The sequence below is a fragment of the Pelodiscus sinensis genome, chromosome 8 (genome assembly GCF_052426305.1).
Source record: "Pelodiscus sinensis isolate ZL-2025 chromosome 8, ASM5242630v1, whole genome shotgun sequence".
Lineage (NCBI taxonomy): Eukaryota > Metazoa > Chordata > Testudines > Trionychidae > Pelodiscus > Pelodiscus sinensis.
This window is the reverse complement of record NC_143059.1, coordinates 8625874-8639989: the sequence shown is the minus strand read 5'-3', so window position 1 is coordinate 8639989 and position 14116 is coordinate 8625874.

Below are 14116 nucleotides of genomic sequence, written 5' to 3'. Positions count from 1 at the left end.
ACCCTCAGAAACGAGGCATAATTCTATTCTAGGAGCTACTGTTTCTATGGATTGAAACAACAAGGGAAACTGAGAATGGCATTGTATCACTGTGAAGCCCTTTGTTTCTATCTTGCACTGTTCTCTTTTGAAGATCACTCATATGGCTACCCCTCAAACTCATTTCATGGTAAAACTGGAAACAACAGTAGAGACCAATCCTGCTAAGACTGATTATTTGCAAATAAATATACTCCCAAATGCAAGGACAGCTCACATACTTAAAAATGAGAGAACCCATGAACTTCTTCGGTTGGTAATATCTGCATACAAAATATACCACTCATGGTTGACTGACACAAGCTTCAATTTAAGTTTCCCAGCAAATACAGGTTGGACTTCCTTGGTCCAGCACCCTCGGGACCTGATTGGTCCCAAAGGAAGGAGTTTGCCAGACCACTGGAGGTCAGCTGGAACGGGGCCCCTGGCTCTCTGGCCAGCCCTGGGCTGCTGGGACTCTGCGGCCAGCTACTTCCTGCCCGGGCTGTCTAGTCCAGGGGCTTTCTGGTCCAGCAACATCCGTGATCCTGTCAGACTAGAGAATCCCAAACCAAAGAGGTTCCACCTGTACTAGAAAATTATATTTCATTGTGATTAATTAATCCGGCAAGCATTTCTCAGCAAGTACTGAATCCCCTATTAGAAAAGTCTAATAGAATTAATAACCACACATCCCTAGCTAGCATATTTTATAATTAATATGGTCAAATGCTCTGTGTCAGACAGGTATTTATCATCTTCAGAAACCAACAGCCACAGTCCTATCCCAACATTACTGGTATGTCAGATCATGCACCAATCAGTTTACTGGGGTGAACATACAAAATACATATTTGGGTTGGCAGAGTATAAGAGTAATAAGAGTATAAATATTTCCATTGCAATAGCACCCAAAGACCTAGTTCCCCCTTTGTACTGAGTGCTGTGGAGAAACAAACAAACAAACAAAAAAAGAGAGAATCTTTGTATCTTTTACACGTTGATGTCCCTTTAGGGCAAACAGATGAAGGGTAGGAGATATACAAAAATACTTATTTACGTATTTGTATCTACATCATTAACTTGGAATAAAATACATTGCAGAACCCACATGGGAAGCTATTTTTTTCAGCATGACTATCAGGACTGAAACTACCTGTTTTCACTCAGGCCACCAAACGGCTGTCAGATAGTAATTACTTTCTGTCAATAGCCCCTGAGCCAAATTCAAGCTGGTGACCTACAGGTGAAATACTCAATAACCATTACATACACCCTGATTCATTAACACCCAAGCAAAAGTTGTTTCTATATATGACAATGAACCCATAGAAGTTTCCTATTAGGCCAAATGGACTGGATACACCCAAATCAAAATTAGAAACAGAAGGAATATCTGTTTTCTATCCACAATGAAAATAAATGTGTAAAACAAAGGAAGAACTTCAAAATCTCAAAGCAATTCATTATTACGATCTGTGTTTTAAAAACGACGATACTTAGTTTGTATCACACAAATCAGAGGTACAAATCAGAATTAGGGCTCCATTGTGTTAGATCTTGAATGGAAACATAACAAAACTGCCCTTGCCTCAAAAGATCTTACGGTCTATGGCTCCTCTGTTCAAAAAGAGGAGTCAATGGGATTTTTGTGCCTGAATTCCATAGGTGGGAATTTTCAATGGGAGTTCCCATTGAAATCTAAGTTGACAGAACTTTTACAGAGATTGCTTGTGAAATGATTAATCAAGGTCATTGCATAGAATTTAGGCTTGTTGGATTTAGGATAACAAATCCCTTTAATACTTTTTGACATTTAAAAACCCCATTCCAGCAGAAAGGAGGCTGAACTGGGACTCAAAAGACCTAACTTCTTTAGGTACTTTTGAAAACCACAGGGTAGATAGCACTGCATGTCTGCTCTTGCAAAGAGTGTCACGAGTTTTTTAATGAGCACAAGTAGCTAAAAACCTTGGTTTTCCATCTAAAAATAGTTCTCTTTCAGAGATTAATGGATGCTAGATTATTGATTCTGAGATGACTCAAAGGGATTTGTAACATCTACCAAATATTCACCATAAGCACTTCAGTGGCTGCACTTACACTTTTGAGGTAAACTAAATCACGTTTGTATGTTCCTGAATCTGTTTCTTCTCACTCTTAAAGATTATAGGGTTGCTTCTGTGATTGAGATTCTTGCATCAATTTAGCACTACTGGATCAGCTTAAAGATATGTGAAGGAGATCTAAAATGGACATACCAAAACATTTTGAAAAATGTTCCTGATTCCACCCACACTTCCATTTTAAATACTGGATTCTCTCATGAGTTGGACCGCTGAAAATGTTTTAAGTCACGTATCAGATATGACAAATTTTCCAAACAAGCCAAAGCAGCATTAATTCACAGAATTGAAAATGTTCCAAGGAGCTACAGATTTCAGGTTCAGCCGTCAAAATGTAGTTCACCACTGCCTACAAGATAGTAGTTGGCAAAAAATACTCCTCACAGCAAATAAAACAGCAAATTTAAACACCATTTAATTGGGCCACATGCATTATTCATTAGGCTTGGTTTTGTGATGACTTTGGCATTCATTAAAGGTGGGAAAGGGCATTAGGTTTTGTTGGTGCACAACAGTCAGTATGAAATTTAAGTCAGAAGTCACTTCTAAATGTGAGCACTTAATAAAGGTGGCGACCATAGCGGGTCATTTTGGGGGGGGGGGGGGGAGAAATTATTCTTGGCCTACTGAAGAAAAAAAATGTTAAGAGAAAATATACATTATTTGCCAGTGACAAGTTCAAAAAATTAAAGCAATTGTTTGGCTGTCATAAATATAGGTGGTGAAGAAACTCAAAAATGCACTTTTGATTAAAAAAATACAGGGAGAGAATACTACCGCACACTATGCTACAGACATGCCCAGGCACACCCAGTTAGGTATATTACCCTGTATCAAACCATTTTCTCAATATTTCACCAAAGAGGGTCACGTGGTCTCTGCCAAAAGCTAATGTCTAGCAGATTGTTACTGTGAGATGTTTGTACAGGGAACAATTTTAGATTCACGTAACATGTAGGCTATGATGTTCCTGGAACCTAGCACCTAGAGCATGGGTTCCCAAACTGGGGGGGCATGAAGAAATTCCAGGGGCTGTGAGAGGTGAACCAACCCCCCGTCAATCTCCGCCCACCCTCCCAAGTTTTGCTGCTATTTTTGTTTTTCGGTCCCAGTCAGTGGGGTTTTTTTTCCTCAACAAGTTTTGCTGGGGTGAGGAGGCATGAAGGTTTCTCAAAAATCAAAAGGGGGGCATGACACCGAAAAGTTTGGGAACCACTGACCTAGAGGGTGGGTTTGAGATCAGTGATTCGGAGAACAATGGCTAAGCCAGTTTGTAGTTTAGTCTATGTAAATACTAAAAGCCCTCATCTGACTCAGACTATAAAGAGAACCCCAATAAAAGTCTCTGAAAAGGGAACCCTGGGTAGAAACACAGTAATCTATAAGAGAAGAAGAAAGAGGTCAAGGAGACATCCATTACAGAAGAGTTACTCTGACAGCTGGAATTGCCTCAAGAATGGTGGATTCCAGGTTTTCAGACTGTAGAAGTATAGTGAAACCTTTGTTATCCGACACTCTGTTAACCAGAAAATTTTTGTTAACCGGCATTGCCCCCAGCCACAATACTGTCACATCTTCAGGCGCACAGGCGTGTCTTGGTTTACCGTGATCGGCTTGATTAGCACTTCTTAATTAAAAAATTATTTTTAACACAAAATAGAAATGTGAGACCAAGTGCCTCACACTACAAAACTACCAATATTCAAAACTTGAATTTTACTATTATTGTCCATTGGTTTTTCCTACATTGATGGGACCCTCAGATAACCAGAATGCCCTAATCCCCGAGTGTGCCAGATAACACAGGTTTTACTGTACTGTTGAGAAGTGATTTAGGTGAGAAATTCTTTGAGACGGGGAATTAATTCAATAAGTACAGCCTAAATTTTGCATCTTATCCTTTTCTTTTACCTATAACCATATGTTTCCATATGCTTTTATTTACATTTATTTTAAATCTCTATTTCTCAAGCTCTGCTTTAATTTGGTTTTACTACAAATATGTCTGAGGGGCTTGTGCTAAATAAAGTGTATGAACTGAAGAGAAACCTGTGAATTAGGGTGCCCTCTTTCCCCAGATGCAGAGGCTCTGAATTCCAGATCCTAGCATGAATGCAGATTAGAATCTTCAGGGCTGAGCTACCATTCATTGGATGGCCAAGCCTCACAGACTCTGTGGCCATGGTGTGTGTGTGTGTGGGGGGGGGAGGTTCTGCTCCATGCTTCTGGAGGGGGCATGGCCTGAGATGGAATTTGGGGGCTGAGGGCAGCCGGTCCTTAGAACTGCCCAGAACATGCAGTGCAGAGCTTTGGCAGTGATTTAAAGGGCCCTAACCCTGCCCCCAGTAGCAGGCTTGCCCACAAGTGGCACAATGGAGCATAAATCCAACCAAGATGAATGGCCAAGATGGTCAAGCTCTGAAGCCTGGCCTATACCACATCGGAAGGTCAAAGATAGATATGTTGACTCAAGCTATGTCATTTACATAGCTGGAGTTGCGTATTTTACATCACGTTTCCGCGCCAGCCTCAATGCCACCCCCCCCCCCCTCATTGTCACCAGTGCTCTTACTCCTCACAAGGAGTAAGGGAAGTTGATGGTAACATTTGCTCCTAAGTTCAATTTAGCGGGTCTTGATCTTCCGCATTCTGTAGACATGCCCTGAGCGGCCCTGACTGAACGTTTCACTCCTAGAAGCCATTTCAGAATACAGGATAGTGGGCTAGATGGACCATTACTGTATTTCACGTGGGCATAGTCCTCTAGCCCACTATCATCATCAGTGGTTTGACGCAGTTCTTCCAGAACCTAATCAACAGGCATTCATCAACAATTGAGTGTCATTGCCCAATAGCAAATTGATGAGTAAAAATTCTGAGGAACTAATGCTTGGCAACCGACAAACCCTCAACATTGAATGGACCATTGGTCTGCCCCAGTACAGCCATTCTTGTACTGATGGGCTGGTTGGGTCCCAGCCTTATATCAGCATTTAGAAACCCCCAGAGTAGTAAAAGAGCTGCCTCCTATCCTGCTCTCTCTGCTCCATGCCAATTGGGGAATTCCCTTGGCCAACTTTCCAACTTCCAAAGTAATGCAAAGCATACAGAATGCAGGAAAGAATGACATGCCAGTTTCTAACTCCATGTGCATTTGTTAAGAAAGCGGCATCTTCTTCAGTTTTCTAGACTGTTCTTTAACATAGGCCTATAGCTCAGCAGACACATAGTGTTCAAAACTAGAGTAATTTATGAATTCCGGCTAAATCGGGGGAGAATATTTACATTAACCAAGAGTAAAGAGCTGGACTGGCTGAGGAGTGAACGAACCTCAGATATGAAATAAAGTCAACCCGTAGACTATTTTGTTATGGCATGTAGGAAATCTCTAGTGCCTGAGTCTTGCAGATATCCCCCCCACACGGGCAGAGAGAATGATTTTCCTTCTTAATTAAAATATACTATTAGACAGTCTTATACAAGTTTGCCATGAATACTTTTATGGATGAATTTGAGTCTATAATGGATGAATGATCCATTTGGGAAAACGTATGATTTATGAATATTGGTGTGGTTTATACACAGAGGTTTAGACAAATCCACAACTGCGTGCAATGCTCAAACACAAGCGGGAACGCATCCCAAATTGTGATAGAGCGAACAGATCATGGTCTAGTGAACAGCTTGGATTTATAGGAAAGTATTAATAACTAGCTAATCTTTTTGAGCATTCCCCCAAACAGCCCTCCCCAACTGGGACACAATTTAATATAGTTAGGACGATTACCATCCCTGATCTAAAGTCTATTGGGTAAATTATGAGCTCTGCAAAAGGGTGTACATCAGATCTGGCATTTGTAGTTGTCTGCTTTTGCCAACAAGTCCGAAAAGACCTGTGCACTCAAAAGAAATGTAATATAAATGACTGCTCATATTTCTTGCCTGTCTGCATTAATTCTTGCTCATATAATGAAATACAGAAACACGCGTTTAAAGGAAGGGGATAAGAAGGCATGATTTTGGCATCAGATTGTGCACAAAGAATTACGAGACACACATTCTCATCAGCGATGTAAAACAGTGCAAGCTCTATTTACTGCCGGTGTCAGCACTGTCAATAAATAACCTTTTCCGTGACAAGAAGAGGGGAAGCGTGAGCACAATGCGATGAACTGCAAGCAGCAATATCAACAATGACTCTTTCCCTTTGCTTGCAGAAGGATACACCGCGGAGAGCGTGGTGACAGAAAGTGCAGAAAAAAAAACCTGTACGCTGCCAGTGAGCTGTGGGCCCCATTAAGATACGTGCAATACCAATCACAAAGCACCTCACATGAAAGTATTGGTCCTCTGTCAGCACTTGTACATTGCCCCAAAAAAATCTCCAAACACATTCTCTCAACTCAAGAAAAATAAACATTTCTTAGACAGTGCTCCTAATAAAGTCTACTCCACAGAAAATTATTAAGGATGTAAGTGCAACCAGAAAGGGACTTTGCTGTTTTCCTTGTGATCCCATCAAGTCCGACGGAATTCTGCCCTTTTTCTTTGTGCACAACTCTCTCTCATGTTGTATCCATAAGAGCACACGAGCTGTGAAACGTAGGGAATGTCTACACTTGCCAGAAGATGGACCCTCTGGAGGTCGATCTTTTAGTGTTCCATTTACTGAGTCTAATATAGACCTGTACATCAAACGCCGAGGGCAGCACTCACTGGTGTCCAGGACTCCTCATACTGTGAGGAGTAAGGGAAGCTGACGTGAGCGTTTGCTCCCATTGGCTTCTTGCTATGTGGATGCTGCCTTGGTTCAGCTTAAGTTAAGCCAAGTCTGAGCTAGCATAGACTTGGCCCTAATGTCCAGGAAAAGAACAACAGATGTATTGGTATTAAATTAAAGCAGCCATCATATTTAAATAAATAAATCTGTGTGATACTACAGTTTTTCCAACAGTATTTTGCATAGAACTAGAGTAGAGTTTAGTCAGTGTTGAAGGGGAGATTTGGACAACCAAGATTCAGAAAACACCTATCAGTTATTTTGATCAGAAATGCTAAACTGGACTGGATTCTGACCTCATTTATGCCACTGTAAATCTAAAGCAGTTCCATTGACTTAGGCTTGAAATCTGGTAAAACAGATTCTCCTCTTGCACCCATTGCTACAAATCCAGAGTAAGACCATCAATCAAGTTCACTGTGTTTCTGAAACTTGCTGTTGGTACAGTAGCCTTTCTGATTAGAGCAGAGGATTGACAGACAGTGAGGTCTCACTTTTAGATAGGAAAGGGTACAATTAGAAAGGTCCTTTCCAGTGTCGAATGGCTTAAAAAGCTGATGGCTTTAAATGACACTATCTTTTATATAATGGGCTGAATCTTGAAGTACTAAATAGTATTTTGCCTTTTGAAATTGTAAGAGGAGTGAAATGCCTTGCCAACTCCAAAACTGATATAGTCTGGCGCATCAGTAGAAGGTCTATAGATATGTGCTACCTACATCTTTGAAATAAGACGCACATGACTTATATCCTTACGTAGAGGGCCAATACATGTCATGCTGGTGGTTGTACCATTTGAATTTTTTCCCACTGAAAAGGGCAGAATTGAACTGGGAGACATCTGGCACTTAGTATAGGAGCCTCTACAGATTGAGCTAGAAAGCCAGCTAGCTCCCACCTTACATTGAAAGATAAGAACAAGGGAGCTCTAGAGCCTATGTGGTCTAAGTGCCACTACATGGGACAGTGAACCACACCCACTAGGTATGTGGGTTAGATAGGGAATTGAGAAATATGGTGGGGAAACAAAATGAGCCTCATCTTGAAACAATGAAAGTGACTATCTCTGGAGGGAAATGAAACATTAAATGGAGGTCGTCTTCTTCTATTACTATGTAATGATGTTGATTCTCTTGCATCCTACAAAGACAAAGGGAGACCAAGACGCCTTGGTGATGAATGTATAAAAAAGTATGTCAAGGTTGGTGAGAGCTATTTTTCCAGAAAATAATCTGAAAAAGTGCATGTAAACTATCGTTAGCTAATCAAATGTTCTGAGTGTACCAGAAATGTTACATTTCAGTGAAAAACACTCTCAGGAATAATTGCCTGCAAACTCATTCCCTGGGAGCCTCAACTAGCTGCCGACAGATTTATGATTTTCCAATTGCCTTCAACAGAAATATTTCATGGAAATTCTTAAGTACCCTAACTACTAACTGAATTCAAATTAATATAGTATTAAAAAAAATCCTAGAAACATCAAACCTTCATGTACATGCAAAGGGATGGAATTTGGAATAGAAGATCCAAAGTTCTCTCTTACCCTAAAGTTAAAATAGCATGGAAACTGATAAGATGCACAGAAAAAGAAATGAAGATAGTTAGAGGTATGACAGGATTATTCATTCTGGAAAAGTTGTATAGTTCGAAGAGACTTGATTAAGGAATTCATGATTAAAATTTAAAATTAATTAATCCCTCAGTTTGATAGTAGCCTATTCCCCACCCCTTGTGAAAACAAGAGGGCATTTCATGAAAGAAAGGCGGAGAAGGCATTTTGTTGTGCAGAAACCATTATATCTCTTATATTATAGAATAGAAGACAGAATCCAGGGGAGGAAGGGGGGGGAAGGGAAGGGTTCATTCCATTGCTAAATTTGCGATACACCCCAGTGCACAGAAATGAGATTTCCAAATGGAGGCGGTATGTGCATGAAGAGATTGACTGCACAGGACAAGTAAGTGCTGACTTAGGGCAGCTTCAGCCCCCCACAGGCTACTAAGAAATACCCAAAATAATAAATACCACCACCACCACCTGGCTCTGGATAGTGTGCTTGGGTGCCGGTGTACACACTGTGGTGTAGTACTGAACCTTGACTGGCCTCTGGCACCCTTCCCACGAAGCCTGTTCTTGCCTCTCTGGTCATTTGTTTGACCTCTACCTGGTTGGTCACCTGGTAGAGCAGAGCAGAAACCAAGATTTGTCCTTGAGTTCTTTTTGAAATTTGAAAGTCCCCTTCCTATTTACTCAGTGACACATGGTGTTCTCAGTGCACCTCTCTGTGTGGCCATGCCTGCTCCACACCAAGACGCTGGATCTCCTCAGCATTTGGGGAGAGGAGGCAGTCCAGTCACTGCTGTACTCCGAAAGGGGCTGTAACCGGTATGCACTTCAGCAAAATGCCTATCACAAGACGTGCAAAGCAAACCATCACTCTGGTGCAGTTACCACAAAGAGCTGGATGATGTACTTAGGGATGGGCCCACATCTACTCCAAAGACCATCATGGATACCTTAATCCACTGCCAGATGCCCCCAGAGATTCTGAGTCAGAAGGAGGAAGTTGTGGCCAAGAGTTCTTGGAGAAGAGGGACCCAGGGCCAGAGGATGACTCGGCATCCATAGAGACTTGCAGATAGAAGCTGATTTGCACCCCTGAAGAGGCAAGCCACTTGCAGCCCTCAGAGGCTGTGGATGATGCGACTGGTAAGTGGGTAGGGAAAGCACTCGAGCAGCTTGCTGGGAGCAGAGGGTTAGAGAAAGGAGGCCGGGTTTGGTGAGATGCTGCTTCCAGCAGAGTGTCGGTCAGATGGCGAACGGACCGTTGATGTGATCTCTTACATCTCGGTACTCTGCCTCACTGAAAGCTTCATGCAGCTGCTGTGCCACCCTTCTCCTCAGATTAGCTAGCAGAGCAAAAATGGTGTTTGGCCCCTGAAGGCTGACATTCCCTTGTCACTGTGCTGTCACTGGGGGAGCATCACTGCAAAAGGACAAGCCATGTATGGTTCTGCACAGAATCAGCAGTCTAGTAAAAGACCCTCCTTCACGTCACGCTGGAAAACATTTTGCTGCTTAGGATGAGCAGGGAACACAGCCTGTGGAAAGGAGTAGCCATTACTTTTGCTCCTCCCCCTCTTAACCCCACATTGCTCTCTCCCGTTCACTGCTGACCAGAACATGGTACGGCCGCTCCCCAGCATCCTGCCCGGCTGAACCAAGGATTTTTGCAGAAAGGATTCCCCTGCCCACAACCCCACAGCAAGGGTCTTCCCAGCCTTTTCCCCTTTCTTGCTGCATGTAGGGCTTTCTTTGGATGTCCTTAGTGGAGACTCAGCATTGTGGGGCTCCAGTATCTTATCTACACTCACCTCAGGACAGGCAGTGCTAGATACATGGACAGAGCAAGTGTATCAAAGGGGTTGGGGCAATGCTATGTCTGGCATTCACAATGAGCCTGCTGTGACAGAATGCCAGTCTCAGGAAGTTATCAGGCTGGTTCTCTCAAGGATAAAATGGCAACATAACTCCTGCAGAACCTCTGAAGCGGGCATGGAAATGCACAAGGCAGACTAGGGAGGAGTTTTTGTGGACATCCTGAGCACAAGGAATTGGAGAGGAGGGACAGTGGCAGAAGGGAGGAGAAGGATAGCATGCCACAGCTCCTTCCCCATGAAGGGACATGCAGATAGGCTGCAGGTGCTGCTAGCACTGCGAATGGAGCCTCTGCTTAACTGCCCCTCCTGTAGCCAGTGTCCCAAAACCTTTTCTACAATGGCCCTGTAACCGGGTGGGCATACCCCACACTAGAATGGGAGGGGTGGAAATCCTGTGGGCGGAGGAAGTCCCGCCCCTTCAACCTGACTGGGCATGCTCCAAGTGCCGGGGCAGTATAAAAGGCCAGAGAGCAGCTCAGTCTAGGCTGGCCAGCAAAGGGGAAGGTTCTCTAGACAGAGCTCCAATGCTGCTACAGCCCACGTCTCAGACAGAGGGAGCTGAAGTGCCAGGAGGCTGCCACGGTTCAGCCTCTATGGAGACCCTGGGAGAAACCACAGCCAGGAGCTGGGAGACCCAACTGCTACGTGGGACGACGCCCCAGCAGGACCGGTAGGAAGCGACTCCGCAAAGGTGCAGGAGCTACCTCTCCCACCTGGGTATTCTCGGTGTGTTTCAGACAGATTCCCTGCTGAGGGAGAGCAGTTGGCAGCCCCACCGCTCACAGGACCCTGGGTAGGCCAGTAGGCCATTTTGCCTGGTGAATAGGACTACTCACGGACTTGGGTTTGTGTAGGGATCAAGAAACTTATGGACTAGTGAGACAGTTGCCAGTCAAGCAACCAATCAGGTGGCTACCGCACCCTGGAATAACCCCAATTACTGTGATTGGGGGCGGGAGGGGGGGACACAAAAGCTGCCACAGCCCTTCCCCCATATCCGTGAATGTAATGTAGGCACTGTTCTGTCCCTGGGGGCCACCCGCTGCATTCTGCATGGGTGGGCAGGTGAAGTTCACCGCAGGTTGCCAATACACTCAAACACCAATCCGTTTGCAGCTTAGTCTTGATGAACCAGAGCCCCTCCCCCACTCCATGGCTCCTCGGAAGGTGGGGCTGCATCTGAACGGGGGACATACACAAACCTGTGATGTTCTTGGGCCACGCCTGACCATCTGCTGCCCCACTTGCATCCTCCCTGTCTCTAAACACAAAAAAGTAAACATTGGACACCCGGGAAGCATGGAACAAACATTTGCACTGTTAAAGATTCTTTGAAACACAGGAACTTCATTTATGACTATTACACGAAAAGAGGAAATCACTACACTGACCTCGGTGAGTGAGAGAGCAGGTGTACCCCATCAAAGCCAAGTGGTGCACATGGACCAATGAAAGTAACTTCCTAGCAACACAGCCACTGCACTCCCATGCATCACAACCAGTTTTATTAGCTTTCAGAATCAAATTGTCACCTTGATCCTTGCAGCCCCACATTCTACTCCTCTAACTGCCTGAAGGCCAAGTTTGTACAGCCCAAGACCAGGGCTTTGTGCTTCAGTAGTCCAATTCTGAGTAAAGCTTTCACTCTTCCCTTGGCGAATATTATGGAGGATACAGCCTTTGGCAATATCCACAGGGATGTTGTCATTAGCCAAGTCCAGCTTCAGGTACAAACATAGCCAGGGGGTGTCCAAATAGCCAAAAGCACATTCCACAGTCATTCTTCATCTGCTCAGCCTGTTATTGAACCTCTCCTTGCTGCTACCAAGGCTCCTCACACATGGTTTCATGAGCCACAGTGCTAAGGGATAGGCAGGGTCTCCAAACCTCACAATGAGCATGGTCACTCCCTGCACCGTGGAAGCTGCAAGAGGGGACTCTGTTCTGAAAGATAATGCAGGCTGGCCTGGAAAGGTTCATGCTGAAGGCAAAACTATGAAAGGCCCATGGTGATCCACAAGCACCTGCAGAACTATGGAGAAATACTCCTTGTGTCTAAAGTACTTGGAGGCTAGGTGGTCTGGGGCCAGAATTGGAATGTGCTATCTATCGTCCGACAGGAGTTTGGGAAGACCATCTATCCAAAGCCATTTGCAATTTCATGCATGTGGTCCAGAATCACAGTCTGTCCGAGCAGGATGCGAGTGAGGGCCCTGAACATTACTGGGCTTGTACTGATGGAAGTCAACTTTCCCACTCCATAACGATAGCCCGTGGAATTGGCTTTCCTCATCCGAAAGTTCTGCAGCCACTGCTTGTCATCCCAGGCTTCCACGACAATGTGGTCTCACCACTCAGTGCTTCTTTCCTGAGCCCAAAAGTGGCCTTCCACCATGGTCGGCACTTCCATGAATGCCATAAGAAATCTCCTGTTGTTTGAACACTACACGGACTCCTCTTTGTCACTTTACAGCTTCAGGAATAACTCGACTGCCATGTGGGTGCCCATCAGCACTTTTGGCAACAGCTGCGGCTCCATTCCTACACACCAGAGAGTGCAGCATGGAGCTGCTGAAAGCTGGTGCCAAATGCAGGCAGAATCACAGGGGTTCCTGTGATGCGAAGTGATGCACCATTGGGACAGGACCCAGGGTGCCCTATGCCTTCCCACAGACAAGGAAGAAGCATTCTGTAGGATAGATACCTAGAATTCATTGCTCCCAGTGAGTGTCACGAAGGTAGCCATGCTAATGCGCTGGTGGCTGACAATATTGGGTGTCCACACTGTTTTCACTGCTGCACCCCTTGAGCAGCGCTGTAACTGCCAATGCTTTACATCTTACAGTGTAGCCGTAGCCTCACTGTAGGCAGATTAAGGCAATTGTTCTGTTTATTTTCATTTTCTCCTCTATCAATTTACTTTGCTCCCTGCTATTCTTTATGTTCTCCAAGGTGTATCAGGGTGACATGGTCTAATCTGGGTAAAGAAAAGAATTTGGGCAGCACCAAGGGTATGTCTACACTACCACCCTAGTTCGAACTAGGGTGGTTAATGTCGTCAACCGGAGTTGCAAATAAAGCCCGGGATTTGAATTTCCCGGGCTTCATTTGCATGTTGCCGGGCACCACCATTTTTAAATGTCTGCTAGTTCAGACTCCGTGCCCGCGGCTACACGCGGCACGAACTAGGTAGTTCGGATTAGGCTTCCTATTCCGAACTATCTGTACACCTCGTGCAAGAGGAAGCCTAATCCGAACTATCTAGTTCGTGCCGCGTGTAGCCACGGGCACGGAGTCCGAACTAGCGGACATTTAAAAATGGCGGCGCCCGGCAACATGCAAATGAAGCCCGGGAAATTCAAATCCCGGGCTTCATTTGCAACTCCGGTTGACGACATTAACCACCCTAGTTCGAACTAGGGTGGTAGTGTAGACATACCCTAAGAGTGTGGCAAATGCAGACAAACCTTCTAGGTGAGCAGCATTTAAAGACATGGACTGGTAAGCTTATGGTTTCATATTGAAAACTCTTGCAAATCATTTCTAACAGGTCCTTTTCATCTGTTACCTCTATGAGTCTGAGACCAATGTCAAAAATAGACTTCACTAAACATCTGTACAATACACATTTCAAATTGAGTTTCTACCACTTCTTCTGTAGATTGTACACTGCCTAATCAATTTAATCATCAATAGAAATTATCAATTGTTTAGCATCCCTGGGCCAGATCCTTCCCTCTCTCCAGTT